General features: G+C 37.9%; 1 long non-coding RNA gene across 1 annotated transcript in view; it reads left to right on the top strand.

Moving 5' to 3' along the window:
• The first annotated feature begins 2,962 nt into the window (after nt 1–2,962).
• LOC148737790 (uncharacterized) overlaps nt 2,963–23,744 on the top strand; it is a 47,415-nt gene continuing 26,633 nt past the window's right edge. The window contains exon 1 of the long non-coding RNA XR_015997398.1: nt 2,963–2,993. This is a non-coding gene — a long non-coding RNA (uncharacterized LOC148737790). The remainder of the gene's footprint in view (nt 2,994–23,744) is intronic.

Below are 23,744 nucleotides of genomic sequence, written 5' to 3' on the forward strand. Positions count from 1 at the left end.
TCTACTAGATATATACACTGTAAGTGTCATTGTCCCTGATTATATGTCCTTGGGCTGACTTTAAGTTGAGAAATGAAAATGTTATTAAACAATATCTCTTATATTACTAATTATATTCTTCTCATGAGAGTCTCAGATAGGTTTATTCAATTTAAATTGATTCTCTTTTTACCATAGTCACTTTATTTCTTGTAAAATTGAAAGGCTCAAGTACCTTTTACGTATATATTTGGTTACAATATATCTGAAGCGTTATAGATTAGCGTAATTCATTTCCTATTGGTAGAGATATTGGGCTACAGCCTCTTTTCCTTTGAACCTTCCGCCCATGCCCCCTACAAAATACTTTGAATCCACAGCAGAAAGAAGATTATCATTCATTTCATGTCTTGTCCTGGTAACCCGTAAAGCCTTTTACCACGAAAAGGACGCTAGAGAGTTCACGCAGGCAGAATTAAGCGGAAGTGGACAAGTTTCCTCCCCCCTAGGATGGAAGAAATAAGCCTCCAGTGGCTACGCAACTTTTCATCTCGCCTCCTTCCTCTCACCCTAAAACTCGAAGGGTAACTAAGCTAAGAAACTGTGGACTGGCTTGATATACTTATATCATAACGATTGTCTGATAAACGACTACAAAGTGTGGCCTTATCTATCAATATGCTATTTTGAACAATAGTACATTTTTTTTTAACTTTGGTGAATATGTCTGATTATTTCAGTGTAGTAACTGTTACAACTATCTCTTCAACACTTTCGTTTTCCCTGTGCATTGTCCTTTTACATTGCCTGTAGGATTAAAATTAGGAGGAATAGTCTTCATTTTTGACTTACAGGCGCTGTAGGTTGGTATTCTTCATGAATATCTCTTTTGGTAAGTCCTCCAACCGGTTCTTGTACAACCACCTGTCAACAAATGATGGCAGTTAGTTTGTGTAACGAGCGTTCAGCTGCATTGCTGATATAAATGCAATATCGTGGTGAGAAATGTTTTGGGTAGGAAGCAAAGCTACTGATACTGCAAGAGATTCATATTTTGAGCCAAACGTGTCCACTGCAGTATTACATTTCGTTTATCGCGCAGAGCCGATATATTAGACATCCCTCCATGTAACATGTATTAGCCATTGGCCAATCTTATTTTTGAGAATCCATCGGGGGTTCGCGCTTTCTTTGGTGGCATTTCCTTTACCATTAAGAAATGAACTGAGGACAAAGTCATTTTGTCAAGGAGCATTTGAAATAGCGTATCAATTTTTCGTAAAAAGATGCTGCGTAGTAATGCAAAATTAAATCCTAACCCTGTGGAAAGGAGGCAATTAATCTACAAATGTCTTTCACACGATTTCTATGATGATATTTTGGCCAATTTACGATTAACGGATACATATTATTTTCATTGTCGGCAGTGGAACCAACTGATTCGCATAATTGACTTGGAAAGCACGAAATAAGGACTCTAAGCCTTCGATCTTTCTTTTGGAAATACGGAATGTTTAATTATTTTTCTTTCTTTTTTCCGCGGGCTTTGAAAATTATGATGAGTCTATTAAAGCCCATTTCAAGTCTCTACATCTACGAAGATTTCCTTGCTCTATTCTGCTACGTTTTATAGTATTTTCGACAATTTGAATATTTTACTAAATATCATCTGTCGAACCTTACTAAGGCGTAAATCTTCAGAAATGATGATTACTCCCTGAGCACACCGCACCAAGAGATTATAAACTGAGAAAACTTATCCCCGTGACCCATGATGTATTTGAAATGTCGCGCCATGCTGGGAAGTTATTCTTATTTCAAAATGGAATTTGTCCGTGATCGAAGAGATCTCAAGTTAGATAGAAACTGTCAATAGGAAGTAAGACTAAAATGGCCAAGAAATATTTCGGGACGACAGACTTTTTCAAAACAGTTCTTGATTTGCTGTTAGAAGTGAAAAACGTACGAATTTCTTACGTGTACAAAGCCCACGCGGTAAGATTTATCATGCTTAGATAGGTGTTTACTTGCCTTCAAGGCCAGAGTTTGCGCAGCATTATGTTGGAAAATCTGAAGAAACTTCGATTTGACGCGAAATCTTCTATTAAACAAATCTTTTTGAACACATTGTTACTCGAACATAATATTTACCGGGCCATCGAATCGTCAAATCGTCGCTACGCCCTGCTTGAAGTCCGAAAGTTCGGTTTCCAGTTTACGTTTGTCTTGGTCAAAGCACATTTGCCTTATAAAGAAACACTTCTCACAAAAAGTTGGTACCTTAAAACGTATGCGGAAATAAATTACCCCCTAACGTATTAGATGGAAAATATTTCAAATTCATTATACCAGCAGTAACATATGCTATAGTTGTGTGGGGAAATTGTAGTACTGCTATGCTCAACTCCTTGAATCCTATACATGAAAGAGCAGCTGGGCTAATTCATGAACAAGATAATCCTCAAAGTCTTAATTGGCTTCCCATGTCATACTTCTACAATAGGCGTTTACTGCTGTTCAAGTTCGATGTCATTAAAGATATTGTTCCTCATAACCTTGCATCTTTATCTACTCTAAAGTCCGGCAGTAGATCTTCTCGAAGGGGCAGCCAATTTGTTATTCCACGTGTAAAATATGAAATTGGCGAACAATCTATTCAATACAGGGGACCAACAATTTGGACATTTAGATTAATCAATATAAGTGAGACAATAAGTAAAGACAATTCCAAGCAAATTTTATGTAGATTTTCCAAGGAGATCAATAATTTCTCATTCAGAGCTCCCATTCTAGTTAACAAAGATAAGGACTATGTATATTTTTAACTTCATTTTATCCTTTACATTTTATATAATCTTAACTTGTTTTTCCTTTTACTTGACTATCTTTTATCAGCAATATTGTTATAATATATGCGCATATGGACTTTTTATAAACTCTGGATGCAGGTCCACATCAGCCCTTGGCTGCTTTATCAAATAAATGTATGTATGTATGTATGTATGTATGTATGTGTGTATGTATGTATGTATCTATCTATGTACGTCCATAATTCGCATCGCCTTAGAGAATCGTAGTGTCGTTAACTCGAGAGCTTATTGTGTCACCTTTAAGACCTTGATATCCATTCTTTTCCAAGCAGAATATTCTATAGCATTGTTACTTTACATTCTGAGTTCCACAAGGTCTAAGTCGATCGCAAATGAACGAAAAATCCGACCTGAAAATTTTGAGGGTAAGCCGCTCGGACGTCATTTTCAAATTTGATCATATTGAATTTTCGTGATAGCATACATGACAGAGGGCAGGTGCGTACGTACGAACGTACGCTCGGTCAGTCACCTGACAACCAAACGAAAAGAGGCTGACCATATTCCATGGGTATGGGGCTCTGCCCCACGCGTGCTTCGCGCGCGTAGGAGTCCCGCTATCATTCTCAAGATATCAGGTGGCTCCACAGGTCTTGTAATTCTCTTATCCTTTTGGCCACTTGAACACCCAAGGGTGATGTGGTTTCCTCTTTAAAATAAAGTCTCAGTTCAGTTGAACAGAAATATGAACAGAAATAGAGAGTCAAATTCAAATACGGTTATTAGGAACCGGATGTCTCTATGGGGGCTTTAAGGATTCCATTAGAGTTCGTGAGTTATCTAACACTGTCCTGTATTTTGCGATAATATGCAGAGAAAAGAGCTGACCTGTTTTTTCCTTTTTTTTTTTTTTTTCATTCCATCGATCGTGCAAAGAAGAATAAACAGAGCTGAGGAGGACTGAAACACAGACATAGAACACTGAACTACATAGAATATTCTTGACTTGATAAACCTTCGGGTTAGGGATAAGGTTAGGGTTAGGGTTCTAGGGCTAGGGCTTAGGGGTTAGGGTTTAGGGTTTAAAGTTAAGGTTTAGTTAGCGTTAGGGCTAGGTTTAGGTTTAGGCCGATAGTCTTATGGATAGGGTTAGGGCTAGGGTTACGTGAAACAAACAAGTGATTAGGGGGTATAAATTTGCGAAGGGGATGGGGGTCCATATTCGCTAGTGGATATGGACTGGGGGTCCAAATTCAACCTCAAAATTATGAAATGTGGGGGAACATTAATAGTCATTGTTTTCTCAAAGAGCATTTGAAGTAGCTTTACAAATGTTCGTAATTTTCTCAATTTATTTAATTCCATTTTTAAATGACCTTTACAAGTTTTCTATGAGAACGTTACGTTTGTAGGGATGAAGTTTTCCCTAAACCAATACATTTCCTAGTCTAAGTGTTGATACAGCTTTTTTGTGATGTATAACCTAAGCTGATTGTCTTTTACTTGAGAAAAACGGGTAATCAGTAATGAGTAATCACGAAGGAAAGTTAAAATGTGAGAGAGAAATTGAATATATGTAGACAATGAATGGCACGGGGTGTTAAACCAGATGAAGGAGAGAGATATATACCTAAGGGCTAGGGGGAGAGGAGAGAGGTGAAAAGGTTGCATTTTACTTGCATCTCACCTCTCTCCACCCCTCCCCCTCAATTTTCCAACCTAAATGCTTCTGTTTGTAGCTGATAGATTGTTGCCCTGATCTTCTGGTATTCTCACAAATGCGACATTCATTAGACGCGTTCCTTGAACAAATATAAAAGTCAGCGACAAAGTCCAGAAAATAAAGTACACTTGAAAAAGTTGTATTATTTTCTCAGGTACTGATATGAGATGCTAAAATATGCAAGTTATCAAACTCGGCTACCCAGTCTAAGAACTCATATTTTCTTTTTGGTTTGACATCTAAAGGACCTGGATAGGATAGAAAGCTGTAGGTTGGGACAAAACTAATTGAGGCACATTCGGTTTTTTCTTTTGCTTTCTTTTTCTTTTTCGTCTAGTTCTGAAGAATCTGGATTCTTTACAAATGTTTTTTCTCCTACTCTCATTACCCGTTCTGGTAGTTCAATATCTCTTGGTAATATAAAGAGGCCTTACATTACACACTATCGCGTACTGCAATCCTCGTATTGAGCCAGGAAGCGCTGACTAGAGGATAAGGGGTGGGTAAATTAACAAGGAATGTCTGGAGTTGGGAAATATCGGAATAATCGCATAAAATGTATAAATAGATTGTTGAAGATTACAGAAATCCTGTTCATTTCCTCAGGCACATATTCACATGCTACGTTCAGCCCTATATTGCAAGGTATAAACAAGAAATACGACCTGTATATTGTGCTCGAAATTAAAGAATTTTTCGAAGGTTGTATAAAGCAAACTTTGCATATTGTAGTAAAGTCCAGTCTTTGTGGTGTTGATCTCTCAAGGGTGGATGAGTTTAATTATTCGTACACAGAGCTGTCTACAACGGAATAAAACGTTACTAATAGCATAAAGAATTACTAATAGCATAAAAAAATGATCTTCGTCGATTTTTTTCCTGCTTCATGGAAACGCTAGTGTATAGCTAGTTCAACCGAAAGTGTTTCTCTAATTTTCCCGAACACGCGAACGATGCTGTACTCACAGAATTACTAATGACCGTAATTAAGCAATGAAGCCGTGTTTTTCGTCTTAGCTTTTGTTTTCCTGCTCTATGGAAAAACTTCTGACGAGCTTGCATTCTTTTCCTATAGCTTTTTTTTCCTCAGCACAGGAGCGTTTCATTTTCCAAGCGTTTTACCGCAGAAGTACTAATCGCTAACCTCAAGAAAACACGATGTTTTTCGATTGTTTTCTTTCTCAAGGGAAACCCTAGCGAATTGTACGTTTTTCGATGTCAGAGTAAATTTGGACTCTCCACGGATTTAAACCCTCGGTCCAAATTCGCCAAGCGTCGTTTGTATCATATAGCCCTAACCCTAAAACCCTAATCCTAAACCCTAGACCCTAATCCTAACCCTAAACCCTAAACCTTAATCCTCAGCGCTTTCGCTCAGGTATGTAAGGGATGATGTTTTCACTCAGGTTTGCTGGGGGTCCAAATCCGCTTAGAGGGCGGATTTGGACCGGGGGGTCCACAGAATATTGACCATGACTGGGTCATTTCCGCCAGGCAGTTGAGTTACTTGCACTGATTAGGTCATTTTTGCTTATGGCCATATGTCAGGTTCTGCTGTTTCAGAAAGGAAATGCCATTTGAAATGACTGGGTCATCTAAAACAGTTAGGTCACTGTAACCAATTTGGTCCTTTGGGGCAATTCAGTCATTTGAGGCAGTTGGATCATTCGAGGCAGTTGGCTTTAAATGACTGACTGGGTCATTAGAGGCAGTTGGGTCACTAAAAAAAAGAAAGAAAGAGCCATTTACTATAGTAAATGGCTTTTTCTTTACTATCTTATTGAATATTAATGATTTTTTTACTTGACAGAAAATGAAATTATTTCCTAAAGACAGAGTTCCCAATCGTATCTACATCAGGAGTCGAAATAGCATCCAGTGTAAGTGGAGGGTTCATGGAGATCACCGATGTACTCAGTGTATTTTGGTTTAAAGCCTGCCTTTGTTCAACTTCCTTCTAAAAATGGCTGCTTCAAGATACAACTCCTACTTTTTAGAGCAAACAGCATCTCAGTGAGCTATACTACTAGTACCCGAAGTTAATATTTGCATCACATAAAAGACAGCTTTTTTTGAGAGCTTCGAACTAAGGCTTCTTGTCCCTCTTTGCTTCATAGAATATTCAGGAAATGATTATTTTATTGAAAATATTCACTTTCTATGATCTTTTCGGATGCTCATTACCATACAGAACAAAGAGTAAGATAACGACGTTAGCTCTGTTCGTTTCACCCGACCCTGATTTGAACTCTTGCAAGATGTCCATACAATGTCGCTGTAACGTCTAAGTTTAAGCGAAGAAGCTTTCTTTTAATGAAGCATTATGCGGTATTTCTCTGGCTAATTGGAAAGTTATCGCAGAAAAACTTGTTAAGGGCGAAATTTACCAGTGCAGTTGACTTGGTAAAGAGACTAATCAGGAAAGAGGGGAGTGGTCTAAAGGAAATGCTTTCCCAGCATTCTTCTCTTTACAACTGTTTTCTTTGATAATGTATGTAACAAACAAAAAATTTTCCTGGTCAATTGCATTTTTTATAGAGAATGTCCTAATTCAAGGGTTAATCAAGCTTTATTGGGATGTACAAACCATACACTTAAACGCCTGTTTTTTTTTTCTGGCAAAGAGGGTCAGTTTGGCAAGAATTTTTTTTTAATGTAGGAAAGAAATGAAAGTTACATAGATGAGGACTAACACCCGATGTTGAACCGAAGTAGTTAGAGGTGGGGACAAAGGAAAGGCAACATTTGTGCCTTGCAACTGTTTTCATGTGGAGCTAATGCATCGCTGCTGTGATCTGCTGCTATTCTTAACAATACGAGTTGGATTCGAAGCATTCATTACACTTGTATTTTAGAATACTCCAAAATATTCCAGAATATTCTGTTCTTTGCATAGGTAGAGAGTCATAATGGTGCATTTCAGGCACCCCTCCCCCATCTTCAATTTTTAAGAAATCATAACAATTATTGCTTCTCTTTGTAGCTGATAAATTGTTACCCTGATCTCCTGGTATTCTCACAAATGCGATATGCATTAGACGCGTTCCTTGCACAAATATAAAAGGCTCCAAACTTACAGCCGCTCCAGCTGGGTGTTGTTACTGAAAATGTCTAGTGGCAATTTCTTCAACTTGTTGATACTCAAGTCCCTATCGAAAATAAATTAAATGTAGGATCAATTGCATGGTATTCGACAACAAAGTTCAGAAATAAAGTATGCTTGGAAAAGTTGTATTTTTTTAACCTACTGTCATAAGGGAATAAAGTATGCACGTTATCAAACTAATGTTGTCCAAGAAGTCTTGTTTTCTTTTTGGTTTGACATCTAAAGTCCCCGGAGAGGATAAAAAACTATAATCTGGGAATAAACTAAATGAGGCACACTGGGTATGAGGGGCCAAAGTGGACAAAAATATGAGGCGCCAAAATGGACAAAAATGCCGTTTAGCAATTTTTCTTTCCCATTACATAGATATGTTGTAAACTCAAGATTTTTGTCCTGAGTTTACGTATTAGATGCTAACTTAGTGAAATATTTATACTCTTTTTCGCATTTATTTTCTAAACTCTTCAGGACAGGTTAGGTTAAGTTTCAACGAAGTTTTCACAAGCGAAGCGCGAAGGGAGTTGGTCGTGATCAGTCAAGTATGACGAGGCAGTGTTTGTTGAATTTGGCGGAGGCCGTGAGTATTTTCAAGTTTATCGAAGTTGGTGGAGGCAGCGAGTATTTCTCAATGGTAGTCTGGAAAGTCTGGAATCATGAATTTCACCGGAATTCCGCCGGAATCCTGCCGGAATTTTTCAACGCCTGTTTTCTTATTTAAAACGACTCCGATGGTTTTCCGAAGAGTGTATGAACTCCAAAAATACTCAGATGATTAACCCGAAGATTATTCCATGGTTTCCGAAGTTACCCGGAGAGCTCTGATATTTTGAAGGATCGTTTTTTAAATTTTTCTTTCTTCTTTTTTCAAGATTTTTCGGAAGAGTGTACGAGCTCCGAATGTGTACTCCGAGGATTAAACGATAAATATCTGAGGGTCTCCGAAGTTACCCGGAGATCCTCGAAGAACAATCGAACCCCCAGCTTAATCTTTTTTTCTCTATTTTTTTAATTTCATCTTTTGTTTATCTTTAATTATTAACTTATCTATTTTTAACGGCCGTGAAACTAAATAATAAATAGTAAATCATTCGTCAAATTATGGGTTAACATGGTCAGCGTCCCTATAATCGATATCTCGATCATTCATTACAAGGGTACAAAGAAAATATAACAATGCCTAAGTCAGTCTGCCATTTATTCAATTTCAATTCCGGGAAAGCAGTGCTTAACAAAAGTGATAAGCTCTTCCGTTAGAGACAGGCCTTTCTCAGTTCTCCTCAACAGACCTTGCAGGTTTTCTGTCGGACTATCGACCGACTATCGACCGACTGTCGACCGACATGTTTGTCGCCATGTCGGTCGCCATGTCGGTCGCCATGTCGGTCGCCATGTCGGCCGACACTACCTCTAGTAACATTGATCCTTCCAGCTTACCTTTTCGAAGAGCGTACAAGCTCCGGATATGAAAAAATGATATAGAATATAGACATAGGAAAAGGAACTTGCCCAGAATCCCTACATTATAGGGCATGGGCCAAAATAAGAGCGGACGAGGATTTCAAAAAAGAGATCAAAAAAGAAAATCTGTAGTACGATCGAATCAGCGCGCGTGGCGCAAGCTGAAAGCAATCAAGACAATGTAACGATCGAGACAGTCAAAAACATAGCTGTTAATCTACAGGAAGAAATCGCTTAGTTGAGCAGTATGATGAAAAGATTAGAAACAGTGGAGAATAAAGAATTTGAAAAGTACACACGTGTATTCTGACTCCCAATACAAACATGGGTCAAAAAGCGAATCTCAAAAGCCAAGCGGCTAGCAACTAACAAGCGCAGGGAGCGCAGAGAAGTCAGACGCCAAACACGTTCAATTATCAAAATAGAGGCGAACAAAACGCACATAAAAAACCTCTCAAATAAAGAACTTACAAACGACCAGCTTAATTTAATGGCAAAAGGGCTTAAATTCATTCCAACACCCGTGACAAAACAAAAACAGGACAGACAACAACTACGCCGTGACTTTTATCAGTTCGCAAGGAGAATGCGTCTGATTTACATATTCCGAGAGGAGGACAAAAAAACCCATCCCTGCCACGTCAAATCTGCATGGCTACCGCCAATACAAAAATCAGTCGCCCTTGAAAGCTATTTAGAAGAGGTTAAAAGTGACCTTTTAGAAATAGAAATAACAAAGCCAAAAGATCATTTGCTTCCGGTCGAACGCAAGGCGCTCAGGACCTTGAAACGCGACTCTGAGATAAACCTCAAAAAGGCCGACAAAGGAACAACAGCCGTAGTCATGAACAAACGCGACAAAATTTTTAGAAGGCCAAACTCTACTAGATAACAAAGACAACTACAGGCCTCTTGCATCACCCATGGTTAAAGAGACGGACCATAAGGTCAGAGAACTTATTGCAGACCTCTACAACGGTAATCATATAGACGTAATGGCTATAAAATGGCTTCGTCAAACCCCAAATCCGCCTCGAATTCCAGAATTCTACACCCTAACAAAAATACACAAACCTTCCCCGGTCAGCAGACCGATAGTGTCAGGGTGTGATGGTCCTACAGAGAAACTGTCATCATTTGTCATTAAACTCCTTCAGGCGATAGCACAAAAACAAAAGTCGTATCTTAAGGATACTACAGACTTTGTCAAATATACCACATGAAGAGGGAATAGACACTGTATGCAGAGCATGCGAAGTATTCTACAGAAACGGAACTCCTATCCCTACACAACGACTAAAACTAGTGGCTAGGCTAATTCTCCAAGAAAATTCTTTCCAGTTTAATGAAAAGCACTACCTTTAAACACATGGTACGGCCATGGGCACGAGAATGGCAGTCGCCTTTTCTATTACTTTCATTAAACTTTCATCAAGATAATTTTTTCGCAATTTTTGCAGTTAATTTACAAATTTCTTTCATCTTTCTTCTATGATGATGTATCGTATATGTGCACGATCCTTCGCAATAAAGCACTATTTGAGCAATAGTGAAAATCAAACCTCAAAAAAATTTCAGGCCTGTACGGGATTCGAACCACTGACCTCTGCGATACTAGTGCAGCGCTCTACCAGTTGAGCTAACAAGCCAACTGGGAGCAGGCCATCAAATTAATTCGACATAAACCCGTAGATGATAAATCAAACAACAACAAACATATGAAACATATGTATGAACTGCGGTTATGAAACGTATATGTGCACGATCCTTCGCAGTAAAGCACTATTTGAGCAATAGTGAAAATCAGACCTGAAAAAAATTTCAGGCCTGTATACGTTTCATAACCGCAGTTCATACATATGTTTCACATGTTTGTTGTTGTTTGATTTATCATCTACGGGTTGATGTCGAATTAATTTGATGGCCTGCTCCCAGTTGGTAGAGCGCTGCACTAGTATCGCAGAGGTCAGTGGTTCGAATCCCGTACAGGCCTGAAATTTTTTTGAGGTCTGATTTTCACTATTGCTCAAATAGTGCTTTACTGCGAAGGATCGTGCACATCTACGTTTCATAACCACAGTTCATACATAGGTTTCATATGTTTGTTGTTCTTTAGTCTTTATAGCGTTTGTCAGTATGACCGTGGAATTGTAAAAGCAAGGCAATATTAGTTGGCTTTCTATAGACTTGAGTTTCAAGTTTTGTTCCATTCTTGATGATATCAATGCGGATAAAATGAATCCTATCATCAACAGAAAGCTCCATCGTGAACAGTAAACTGGGATGTAAGCCATTCAGGGTAGTAAGAAACAGTGGCAGCATCAGTATTTGACATTCTTACAAGAGTATCATCAACGTTCTTCTGTACAAATGAGGCCATCATTGTCATGCATTGTGGTTCTCATAATAATCCAAGCAACACTGAGTAGGGGATAAGGGGTGGGTAAATTACAGCAATGGTTTGGAGCGGGAAATATTGGAATAGTCATATGAAACGTATACTGAAAATAGTTTGTTGAAGATTAAATAAAACCTGTTTTATTTTGCATGCGCACGCACAGATTCATATGATACGATCAGGCTTATTTCGCAAGACAGAGGGAGGGAATAAAGTTTGTATCTCTGCTAACTTAGCTGAAGCTTTTAAAATAAAAAAAAAAAACCTGGCATAGTAGTCTTGCATTCAAGCTGTATTAGACAAACTTTGCATATTTTATGATTAGTGATGTCCCCTCCTAAGGATGGATAAGAAGATTATTCGAACACAGATTTGTCTAAATCAGAACAAGCAGAAAGTTTAAAAGTTTCAAATATGGCTGCTATCATATTTTCTTCTATCCTGGGTTTTTTTTCCGCTATTGGTTTTGAACAATTTTCTTTAAAATTTACACCTGAATCTAAACAAAATATTTGTGGTTCAATATTGAACACCTTTTTAATACGTTGAATGTTTCTACCGCCCCGCGCAAAATTAAAACTTAAAAGGAAAAGGCTTGGAAAAAAACAACATAACTTATAATAAAAGGAAACAAGCTAACCAAGCTCCTCTTACCTTGTAAGTTAAGAGTCTGAAAAAAGTGTAATCAAGAAGCTTTCCTTTTGCCTACTATCGTTTCTTTTGCCCAAGCATTATCGGGGCCACTATGTTGCATTCTTTTTTGAAAACAAGTCACCTTTTTCTGCTCTGCCAACCGCAAAACTCCCCTCTTCCACCCCTTATGAGTTTCTCGAGCCCAAATGATTGGTGATCTTTTTTTCCGTGTCTTCTGAAAACTCCGATACCAAACACAACTAATCTTCTCACGCTGTATTTTTTTCGGTCATCACTTTAAATATTTTTTTTAGCAAGTAAGGAAATATTATTCGAAAAATTGTTCGCATTGTAACCAAAACAAAATATCCCGCGCGGTATCACGGCTCTAATATAACATGAAAGATGTAACATTGGATGACATTCTACTAGATATATACACTGTAAGTGTCATTGTCCCGGATTATATGTCCTTGGACTGACTTTAAGTTGAGAAATGAAAACGTTATTAAACAATATCTCTTATATTACTAGTTATATTCTTCTCATGAGAGTCTCAGATAGGTTTATTCAATTTAAATTGATTCTCTTTTTACCATAGTCACCTTATTTCTTGTAAAATAGAAAGACTCAAGTACCTCTTACGTATATATTTGGTCACAATATATCTGAAGCGTTACTGATTAGCGTAATTCATTTTCTATTGGTAGAGATATTGGGCTACAGCCTCTTTTCCTTTGAACCTTCCGCCCATGCCCCCTACAAAATACTTTGAATACACAGCAGAAAGAGAATTATCATTCATTTCATGTCTTGTCCTGGTAACCCGTTAAGCCTTTTACCGCGAAAAGGACGCTAGAGAGTTCACGCCGGCAGAATTAAGCGGATGTGGACGAGTTTCCTCCCCCCTAGGATGGAAGAAATAAGCCTCCAGTGGCTACGCAACTTTTCATCTCGCCTCCTTCCTTCTACCCTAAAACTCGAAGGGTAACTAGGCTAAGAACCTGTGGACTGGCTTGATATACATATATCATAACGATTGTCTGATTGACGACTACAAAGTGTGGCCTTATCTATCAATATGCTATTTTGAACAATAGTATATTTTTTTAACTTGGGTGAATATGTCTGATCATCTCAGTGTAGTAACTGTTACAACTATCTCTTCAACACTTTCGTTTTCCCTGTGCATTGTCCTTTTACATTCCCTGCGGGATTAAAATTAAGAGGAATAGTCTTTACTTTTAACTTACAGAGATCTTAGGTTGGTATTCTTCATGAATATCTCTTTTGGTAAGTCCTCCAACTGGTTGTTGCGCAAGTACCTGTCAACAAATGATGGCAGTTAGTTTGTGTAACGCGCGTTCAGCTGCATTGCTGATATAAATGCATTATCGTTATCATCAATACCTTCAAGTGGTGAGGAATGTTTTGGGTAAGAAGCAAAGCTACTAATACTGCAAGAGATTCCTATTTTGAGCCAAACGTGTCCACTGCATTATTAAATTTCGTTGATCACGCGGAGCCGAAATATCAGACATCCATCCATGCAACATGTATTAGCCATTGGCCAATCCTATTTTTGAGAATCCACAGGGGGTTCGTGCTTTCTTTGGTGGCATTTCCTTTACCATTAAGAAATGAACTGAGGACACAGTCATTTTGTCAAGGAGCATTTGAAATAGGGTAACAATTTTTCGTAAAAAGGTGCTGCGCAGTAATGCAAAATTAAATCCTAACCCTGTGGAAAGGAGGCAGTTAATTTACAAATGTCTTTCACACGATTTCTATGATGATATTTTGGCCAATTTACGGTTAACGCATTCATATTATTTTCATTGTCGGCAGTGGAATCAACTGATTCGCATAATTGAGTTGGAAAGCACGAAATAAGGACTCTAAGCCTTCGATCTTTCTTTTGGAAATACGGAATTTTTTTTTTCCGCGGGCTTTGAAAATTGTGACGAGTCTATTACAGCCAATTTCAAGTCTCTACATCTACGAAGATTTCCTTGCTCTATTCTGCTACGTTTTATAGTATTTTCGAAAATTTGAATATTTTACTAAATATCATCTCTCGAACCTTACTAAGGCTTAAATCTTCAGAAATGATGATTACTCCCTGAGCACACCGCACCAAGAGATTATAAACTGAGAAAACTTATCCCCGTGACCCATGATGTATTTGAAATGTCGCGCCATGCTGGGAAGTTATTCTTATTTCAAAATGGAATTTGTCCGTGATCGAAGAGATCTCAAGTTAGATAGAAACTGTCAATAGGAAGTAAGACTAAAATGGCCAAGAAATATTTCGGGACGACAGACTTATTCAAAACAGTTTTTGATTTGCTGTTAGTAGTGAAAAACGTACGAATTTCTTACGTGTACAAAGCCCACGCGGTAAAATTTATCATGCTTAGATAGTTGTTTACTTGCCTTCAAGGCCAGAGTTTGCGCAGCGTTATGTTGAAAATTCTGAAAAAACTTCGAATTGACGCGAAATCTTCTATTAAACAATACTTTTTCAACACATTGTTACTCGAACATAATATTTACCGGGCCATCGAATCGTCAAATCGCCGCTACGCCCTGCTTGAAGTCCGAAAGTTCGGTTTTCACTTTACGTTTGTCTTGGTCAAAGCACATTTGCCATATAAAGAAACACTTCTCACAAAAAGTTGGTACCTTAAAACGTATGCAGAAATAAATTACCCCCTAAAGTATTAGATGAAATTTATTTCAAATTCATTACACCAGCAGTAACATATGCTATAGTTGTGTGGGGAAGTTGTAGTACTGCTATGCTCAACTCCTTGAATCCTATACATGAAAGAGCAGCTGGGCTAATTCACGAACAAGATAATCCTCAAAGTCTTAATTGGCTTCCCATGTCATACTTCTACAATAGGCGTTTACTGCTGTTCATTTTCGATGTCATCAAAGATATTTTTCCTCATAACCTTGCATCTTTATTTACTCTAAAGTCCGACAGTAGATCTTCTCGAAGGGGCAGCCAATTTGTTATTCCACGTGTAAAATATGAAATCGGCGAACAATCTATTCAATACAGGGGACCCACAACTTGGACTTTTCTTAATAGATTAATTAGTATAAATGAGACAATAAGTAAAGACCATTTCAAGCAAATTTTACGTAGATTTTCCAAGGAGATCAATAATTTCTCATTCAGAGCTCCCAATCTAGTTAACAAACATAAGGACTATGTATATTTTTAACTTAATTTTATCCTCTACATTTTATATAATCTTAACTTTTTTTTCTTTTTACTTGACTATCTTTTCTCACCAATATTGTTATAATATATGTGCATATGGACTTTTTATAAATTTTGGATGCAGGTCCACATCAGCCCTTGGCTGCTTTATCAAATAAATGTATGTATGTATGCATGTATGTATGTATGTATGTATGTATGTACGTCCATTATTCGCATCGCCTTAGAGAATCGTAGTGTCGTTGACTCGAGAGCTTATTCTGTCACCTTTAAGACCTTGATATCCATTCTTTTCCAAGAAGAATATTCTATAGCATTGTTACTTTACATTCTGAGTTCCACAAGGTCTAACTCGATCGCAAATGAACGAAAGATCCGACCTGAAAATTTTGAGGGTAAGCTGCTCGGACGTCATTTTGAATTTTCGTGATAGCATACATGACAGAGGGCAGGTGCGTACGTACGAACGTACGCTCGGTCAGTCACCTGACAACCAAACGAAAAGAGGTTGACCATATTCCATGGGTATGGGGCTCTGCCCCACGCGTGCTTCGCGCGCGTAGGAGTCCCGCTATCATTCTCAAGATATCAGGTGGCTCCACAGGTCTTGTAATGCTCTTATTCCTTTGGCCAATTGAACACCCAAGGGTGATGTGGTTTCCTCTTTAAAATAAAGTTTCAGTTCAGTTGAACAGAAATATGAACAGAAATAGAGAGCCAAATTCAAAAACGGTTATTAGGAACCGGATGTCTCTATGGGGGCTTTAAGGATTCCATTAGAGTTCGTGAGCTATCTAACACTGTCCTGTATTTTGCGATAATGTGCAGAGAAAAGAGCTGAGCTGTTTTTTCCTTTTTTTTTTCTTTTTTTTCATTCCATCGATCGTGCAAAGAAGAATAAACAGAGCTGAGGAGGACTGAAACACAGACATAGAACACTGAACTACATAGAATATTCTTGACTTGATAAACCTTCGGGTTAGGGATAAGGTTATGGTTAGGGTTCTAGGGTTAGGGTTTAGGGGTTAGGGTTTAGGGTTTAAAGTTAAGGTTTAGTTAGCGTTAGGGCTGGGATTAGGTTTAGGCCGTTAGACTTATGTTTAGGGTTAGGGATAGGGTTACGTGAAACAAACGAGTGATTAGGGGGTATAAATTTGCGAAGGGGAGGGGGTCTATATTCGCTAGTGGATATGGACTGGGGGCCATAATTCAACCTCAAAGTTATGAAATGTGGGGGAACATTAATAATCATTGTTTTCTCAAAGAGCATTTGAAGTAGCTTTGCAAATGTTCGTAGTTTTCTCAATTTATTTAATTCCATTTTTAAATGACCTTTACAAGTTTTCTATGAGAACGTTAAGTTTGTAGGGATGACGTTTTCACTGAACCAATACATTTCCTAGTTTAAGTGTTGATACAGCTTTTTTGTGATGTATAACCTAAGCTGATTGTCTTTTACCTGAGAAAAACGAGTAATCAGTAATGAGTAATCACAAAGGAAAGTTAAAATGTGAGAGAGAAATTGAAGATATGAAGACAATGAATGGCACGGGGTGTTAAACCAGATGTAGGAGAGAGATATATACCTAAGGGCTAGGGGGGGAGAAGAGAGAGGTGAAAAGGTTGCATTTTTCTTACATCTCACCTCCCTCCACCTCTCCCCCTCAATTTTCCAACCTAAATGCTTCTGTTTGTAGCTGATAGATTGTTTCCCTGATCTTCTGGTATTCTCACAAATGCGACATTCATTAGACGCGTTCCTTGAACAAATATAAAAGTCAGCGACAAAGTCCAGAAAATAAAGTACACTTGAAGAAGTTGTATTATTTTCTCAGGTACTGATATGAGATGCTAAAATATGCAAGTTATCAAACTCGGCTACCCAGTCTAAGAACTCATATTTTCTTTTTGGTTTGACATCTAAAGGACCTGGATAGGATAGAAAGCTGTAGTCTGGGACAAAACTAATTGAGGCACATTCGGTTTTTTTCTTTTGCTTTCTATTTCTTTTTCGTCTAGTTCTGAAGAATCTGGATTCTTTACAAATGTTTTTTCTCCCACTCTCATTACCCGTTCTGGTAGTTCAATATCTCTTGGTAATATAAAGAGGCCTTACATTACACACTATCGCGTACTGCAATCCTCGTATTGAGCCAGGAAGCGCTGACTAGAGGATAAGGGGTGGGTAAATTAACAAGGAATGTCTGGAGTTGGGAAATGTCGGAATAATCGCATAAAATGTATAAATAGATTGTTGAAGATTACAGAAATCCTGTTCATTTCCTCAGGCACATATTCACATGCTACGTTCAGCCCTATATTGCAAGGTATAAACAAGAAATACGACCTGTATATTGTGCTTGAAATTAAAGAATCTTTCGAAGGTTGTATAAAGCAAACTTTGCATATTGTAGTAAAGTCCAGTCTTTGTGGTGTTGATCTCTCAAGGGTGGATGAGTTTAATTATTCGTACACAGAGCTGTCTACAACGGAATAAAACGTTACTAATAGCATAAAGAATTACTAATAGCATGAAAAAATGATCTTCGTCGCTTTTTTTCCTGCTTCATGGAAACGCTACTGTATAGCTAGTTCAACCGAAAGTGTTTCTCTAATTTTCCCGAGCACGCGAACGATGCTGTACTCACAGAGTTACTAATGACCGTAATTAAGCAATGAAGCCGTGTTTTTCGTCTTAGCCTTTGTTTTCCTGCTCTATGGAAAAACTTCTGACGAGCTTGCATTCTTTTCCTATAGCTTTTTTTTCCTCAGCACAGGAGCGCTTCATTTTCCAAGCGTTATACCGCAGAAGTACTGATCGCTAACCTCAAGAAAACACGATGTTTTTCGATTGTTTTCTTGCTCAAGGGAAACCCTAGCGAATTGTACGTTTTTCGATGTCAGAGTAGATTTGGACTCTCCACGGATTTAAACCCTCGGTCCAAATTCGTCATCACTTTAAATATTTTTTTTAGCAAGTAAGGAAGTATTTATCGAAAAATTGTTCGCATTGTAACCGAAACAAAATATCCCACGCGGTATCACGGCTCTAATATAATATGAAAGATGTAACATTGGATGACATTCTACTAGATATATACACTGTAAGTGTCACTGTCCCGGATTATATGTCCTTGGGCTTACTTTAAGTTGAGAAATGAAAATGTTATTAAACAATATCTCTTATATTACTAATTATATTCTTCTCATGAGAGTCTCAGATAGGTTTATTCAATTTAAATTGATTCTCTTTTTACCATAGTCACGTTATTTCTTGTAAAATTGAAAGACTCAAGTACCTCTTACGTATATATTTGGTCACAATATATCTGAAGCGTTAGTGATTAGCGTAATTCATTTTCTACTTGTAGAGACATTGGGCTACAGCCTCTTCTCCTTTGAACCTTCCGCCCATGCCCCCTACAAAATACTTTGAATACACAGCAAAAAGAGAATTATCATTCATTTCATGTCTTGTCCTGGTAACCCGTAAATCCTTTTACCCCGAAAAGGACGCTAGAGAGTTCACGCCGGCAGAATTAAGCGGAAGTGGACGAGTTTCCTCCCCCCTAGGATGGAAGAAATAAGCCTCCAGTGGCTACACAACTTTTCATCCCGCCTCCTTCCTTCCACCCTAAAACTCGAAGGGTAACTAGGCTAAGAACCTGTGGACTGGCTTGATATACATATATCATAACGATTGTCTGATTGACGACTACAAAGTGTGGCCTTATCTATCAATATGCTATTTTGAACAATAGCGCATTTTTTTTAACTTTTGTGAATATGTCTGATCATTTCAGTGTAGTAACTGCTACAACTATCTCTTCAACACTTTCGTTTTCCCTGTGCATTGTCCTTTTACATTGCCTGCAGGATTAAAATTAGGAGGAATAGTCTTTACTTTTGACTTACAGATCTCTTAGGTTGGTATTGTTCATGAATATCTCTTTTGGCAAGTCCTCCAACTGGTTGTTGCGCAAGTACCTGTCAACAAATGATGGCAGTTAGTTTGTGTAACGCGCGTTCAGCTGCATTGCTGATATAAATGCATTATCGTTATCATCAATACCTTCAAGTGGTGAGAAATGTTTTGGGTAAGAAGCAAAGCTACTAATACTGCAAGAGATTCCTATTTTGAGCCAAATTTGTCCACTGCATTATTACATTTCGTTGATCACGCGGAGCCGATATAACAGACATCCATCCATGCAACATGTATTAGCCATTGGCCAATCCTATTTTTGAGAATCCACAGGGGGTTCGTGCTTTCTTTGGTGGCATTTCCTTTACCATTAAGAAATGAACTGAGGACACAGTCATTTTGTCAAGGAGCATTTGAAATAGGGTAACAATTTTTCGTAAAAAGGTGCTGCGCAGTAATGCAAAATTAAATCCTAACCCTGTGGAAAGGAGGCAGTTAATTTACAAATGTCTTTCACACGATTTGTATGATGATATTTTGGCCAATTTACGGTTAACGCATACATATTATTTTCATTGTCGGCAGTGGAACCAACTGATTCGCATAATTGACTTGGAAAGCACGAAATAAGGACTCTAAGCCTTCGATCTTTCTTTTGGAAATACGGAATGTTTAATTATTTTTCTTCCTTTTTTTCCGCGGGCTTTGAAAATTGTGACGAGTCTATTACAGCCAATATCAAGTCTCTACATCTACGAAGATTTCCTTGCTCTATTCTGCTACGTTTTATAGTATTTTCGACAATTTGAATATTTTACTAAATATCATCTCTCGAACCTTACTAAGGCTTAAATCTTCAGAAATGATGATTACTCCCTGAGCACACCGCACCAAGAGATTATAAACTAAGAAAACTTATCCCCGTGACCCATGATGTATTTGAAATGTCGCGCCATGCTGGGAAGTTATTCTTATTTTAAAATGGAATTTGTCCGTGATTGAAGAGATCTCAAGTTAGATAGAAACTGTCAATAGGAAGTAAGACTAAAATGGCCAAGAAATATTTCGGGACTACAGACTTATTCAAAACAGTCTTTGATTTGCTGTTAGAAGTGAAAAACGTGCGAATTTCTTACTTGTACAAAGCCCAAGCGGTAAAATTTATCATGCTTAAATAGTTGTTTACTTGCCTTCAAGGCCAGAGTTTGCGCAGCGTTATGTTGAAAATTCTGAAAAAACTTCGAATTGACGCGAAATCTTCTATTAAAGAAATCTTTTTGAACACATTGTTACTCGGACATAATATTTACCGGGCCATCGAATCGTCAAATCGTCGCTACGCCCTGCTTGAAGTCCGAAAGCTCGGTTTTCCATTTTACGTTTGTCTTGGTCAAAGCACAGTTGCCATATAAAGAAACACTTCTCACAAAAAGTTGGTACCTTAAAACGTATGCGGAAATAAATTACCCCCTAAAGTATTAGATGAAATCGATTTCAAATTCATTATACCAGCAGTAACATATGGTATAGTTGTGTGGGGAAATTGTAGTACTGCTATGCTCAACTCCTTGAATTCTATACATGAAAGAGCAGCTGGGCTAATTCATGAACAAGATAATCCTCAAAGTCTTAATTGGCTTCCCATGTCATACTTCTACAATAGGCGTTTACTGCTGTTCATGTTTGATGTCATCAAGGATATTGTTCCTCATAACCTTGCATCTTTATTTGCTCTAAAGTCCGGTAGTAGATCTTCTCGAAGGGGCAGCCAATTTGTTATTCCACGTGTAAAATATGAAATTGGCGAACAATCTATTCAATACAGGGGACCAACAATTTGGACATTTCTTAATAGATTAATCAATATAAATGAGACAATAAGTAAAGACCATTTCAAGCAAATTTTACGTAGATTTTCCAAGGAGATCAATAATTTCTCATTCAGAGCTCCCATTCTAGTTAACAAACATAAGGACTATGTATATTTTTAACTTAATTTTATCCTCCACATTTTATATAATCTTAACTTATTTTTCTTTTTACTTGACTATCTTTTATCACCAGTATTGTTATAATATATGTGCTTATGGACTTTTTATAGATTCTGGATGCAGGTCCACATCAGCCCTTGGCTGCTTTATCAAATAAATGTATGTATGTATGCATGTATGTATGTATGTATGCATGTATGTATGTATGTATGTATGTATGTACGTCCATAATTCGCATCGCCTTAGAGAATCGTAGTGTCGTTGACTCGAGAGCTTATTTTGTCACCTTTAAGACCTTGATATCCATTCTTTTCCAAGCAGAATATTCTATAGCATTGTTACTTTACATTCTGAGTTCCACAAGGTCTAACTCGATCGCAAATGAACGAAAAATCCAACCTGAAAATTTTGAGGGTAAGCGGCTCGGACGTCATTTTCAAATTTGATCATATTGAATTTTCGTAATAGCATACATGACAGAGGGCAGATGCGTACGTACGAACGTACGCTCGGTCAGTCACCTGACAACCAAACGAAAAGAGGTTGACCATATTCCATGGGTATGGGGCTCTGCCCCGCGCGTACTTCGCGCGCTTAGGAGTCCCGCTATCATTCTCAAGATATCAGGTGGCTCCACAGGTCTTGTAATGCTCTTATCCCTTTGGCTTCTTGAACACCCAAGGGTAATGTGGTTTCCTCTTTAAAATAAAGTTTCAGTTCAGTGGAACAGAAATTTCAACAGAAATAGATAGCCAAATTCAAATACGGTTATTAGGAACCAGATGTCTCTATGGGGGTTTTAAGGATTCAGAAAAGAGCTGAGCTTTTTTTTCCTTTTTTTTTTTTTTTTTTTCATCGATCGTGCAAAGAAGAATAAACAGAGCTGAGGAAGACTGAAACACAGACATAGAATACTGAACTACATAGAATATTCTTGACTTGATAAACCTTCGGGTTAGGGATAAGGTTAGGGTTAGGGTTCTAGGGTTAGGGTTAGGGTTCTAGGGTTAGAGTCAGGGTTAGGGTTTAGGGTTTAAAGTTAAGGTTTAGTTAGCGTTAGGGCTGAGTTTAGGTTTAGACCGTTAGTGTTATGGTTAGGGTTAGGGATAGGGTTACATCAAACAAACGAGTGAGTGAGGGGGTATAAATCTGTCAAGGGTAGAGGGTCCATATTCGCTAGTGGATATGGACTGGGGGTCCAAATTCAACTTCAAAATTATGAAATGTGGTTTAACATTAATAGTCATTGTTTTTTCAAAGAGCGTTTGAAGTAGCTTTGCAAGTGTTCCTAATTTTCTGAATCTATTTAATTCCATTTTTAAATGACCTTCACAAGTTTTCTATGAGAACGTTAAGTTTGTAGGGATGAAGTTTTCCCTAAACCAATACATTTCCTAGTTTAAGTGTTAATACAGCTTTTTTGTGATGTATAACCTAAGCTGATTGTCTTTTACTTGAGAAAAACGGGTAATCAGTAATGAGTAATCACGAAGGAAAGTTAAAATGTGAGAGAGAAATTGAAGATATGTAGACAATGAATGGCACGGGGTGTTACACTAGATGAAGGAGAGATATATATACATAAAGGCTAGGGGGAGGGGAGAGAGGTCAAAAGGTTGCATTTTACTTACACCTCACCTCCCTCCACCCCTCCCCCTCAATTTTCCAACCTAAATGCTCCTGTTTGTAGCTGATAGATTGTTGCCCTGATCTTCTGGTATTCTCACAAATGCGATATTCATTAGACGCGTTCCTTGAACAAATATAAAAGTCAGCGACAAAGTCCAGAAAATAAAGTACACTTGAAAAAGTTGTATTATTTTCTCAGGTACTGATATGAGATGCTAAAATATGCAAGTTATCAAACTCGGCTACCCAGTCTAAGAACTCATATTTTCTTTTTGGTTTGACATCTAAAGGACCTGGATAGGATAGAAAGCTGTAGTCTGGGACAAAACTAATTGAGGTACATTCGGTTTTTTTCTTTTGCTTTCTTTTTCTTTTTCGTCTAGTTCTGAAAAATCTGGATTCTTCATAAATGCTTTTTCTCCCACTCTCATTACCCGTTGTGGTAATAATAATAATAATAATAATAATAATAATAATAATAATAATAATAACTTCCATTTATATAGCGCTCATATCCTGAGCTCATGGCGCTTTACAACACTGTGCGGGGGACTTTACCAGACTGCTAAGCAGCTTACAATTCATTAAAGGCGAATCTAACATATGCCCCCTCCCCCCAATTCCCTGTAAACAGGCCAGACCACATCACAGTAATCTCGTGAGTAGGTTTTTTAACGTCCCCTGCGTACTGCAATCCTCGTATTGAGCCAGGAAGCGCTGACTAGAGGATAAGGGGTGGGTAAATTAACAAGGAATGTCTGGAGTTGGGAAATGTCGGAATAATCGCATAAAATGTATAAATAGATTGTTGAAGATTACAGAAATCCTGTTCATTTCTTCAGGCACATATTCACATG

The sequence above is a fragment of the Stylophora pistillata genome, chromosome 2, assembly GCF_964205215.1.
Source record: "Stylophora pistillata chromosome 2, jaStyPist1.2, whole genome shotgun sequence".
NCBI lineage: Eukaryota > Metazoa > Cnidaria > Anthozoa > Scleractinia > Pocilloporidae > Stylophora > Stylophora pistillata.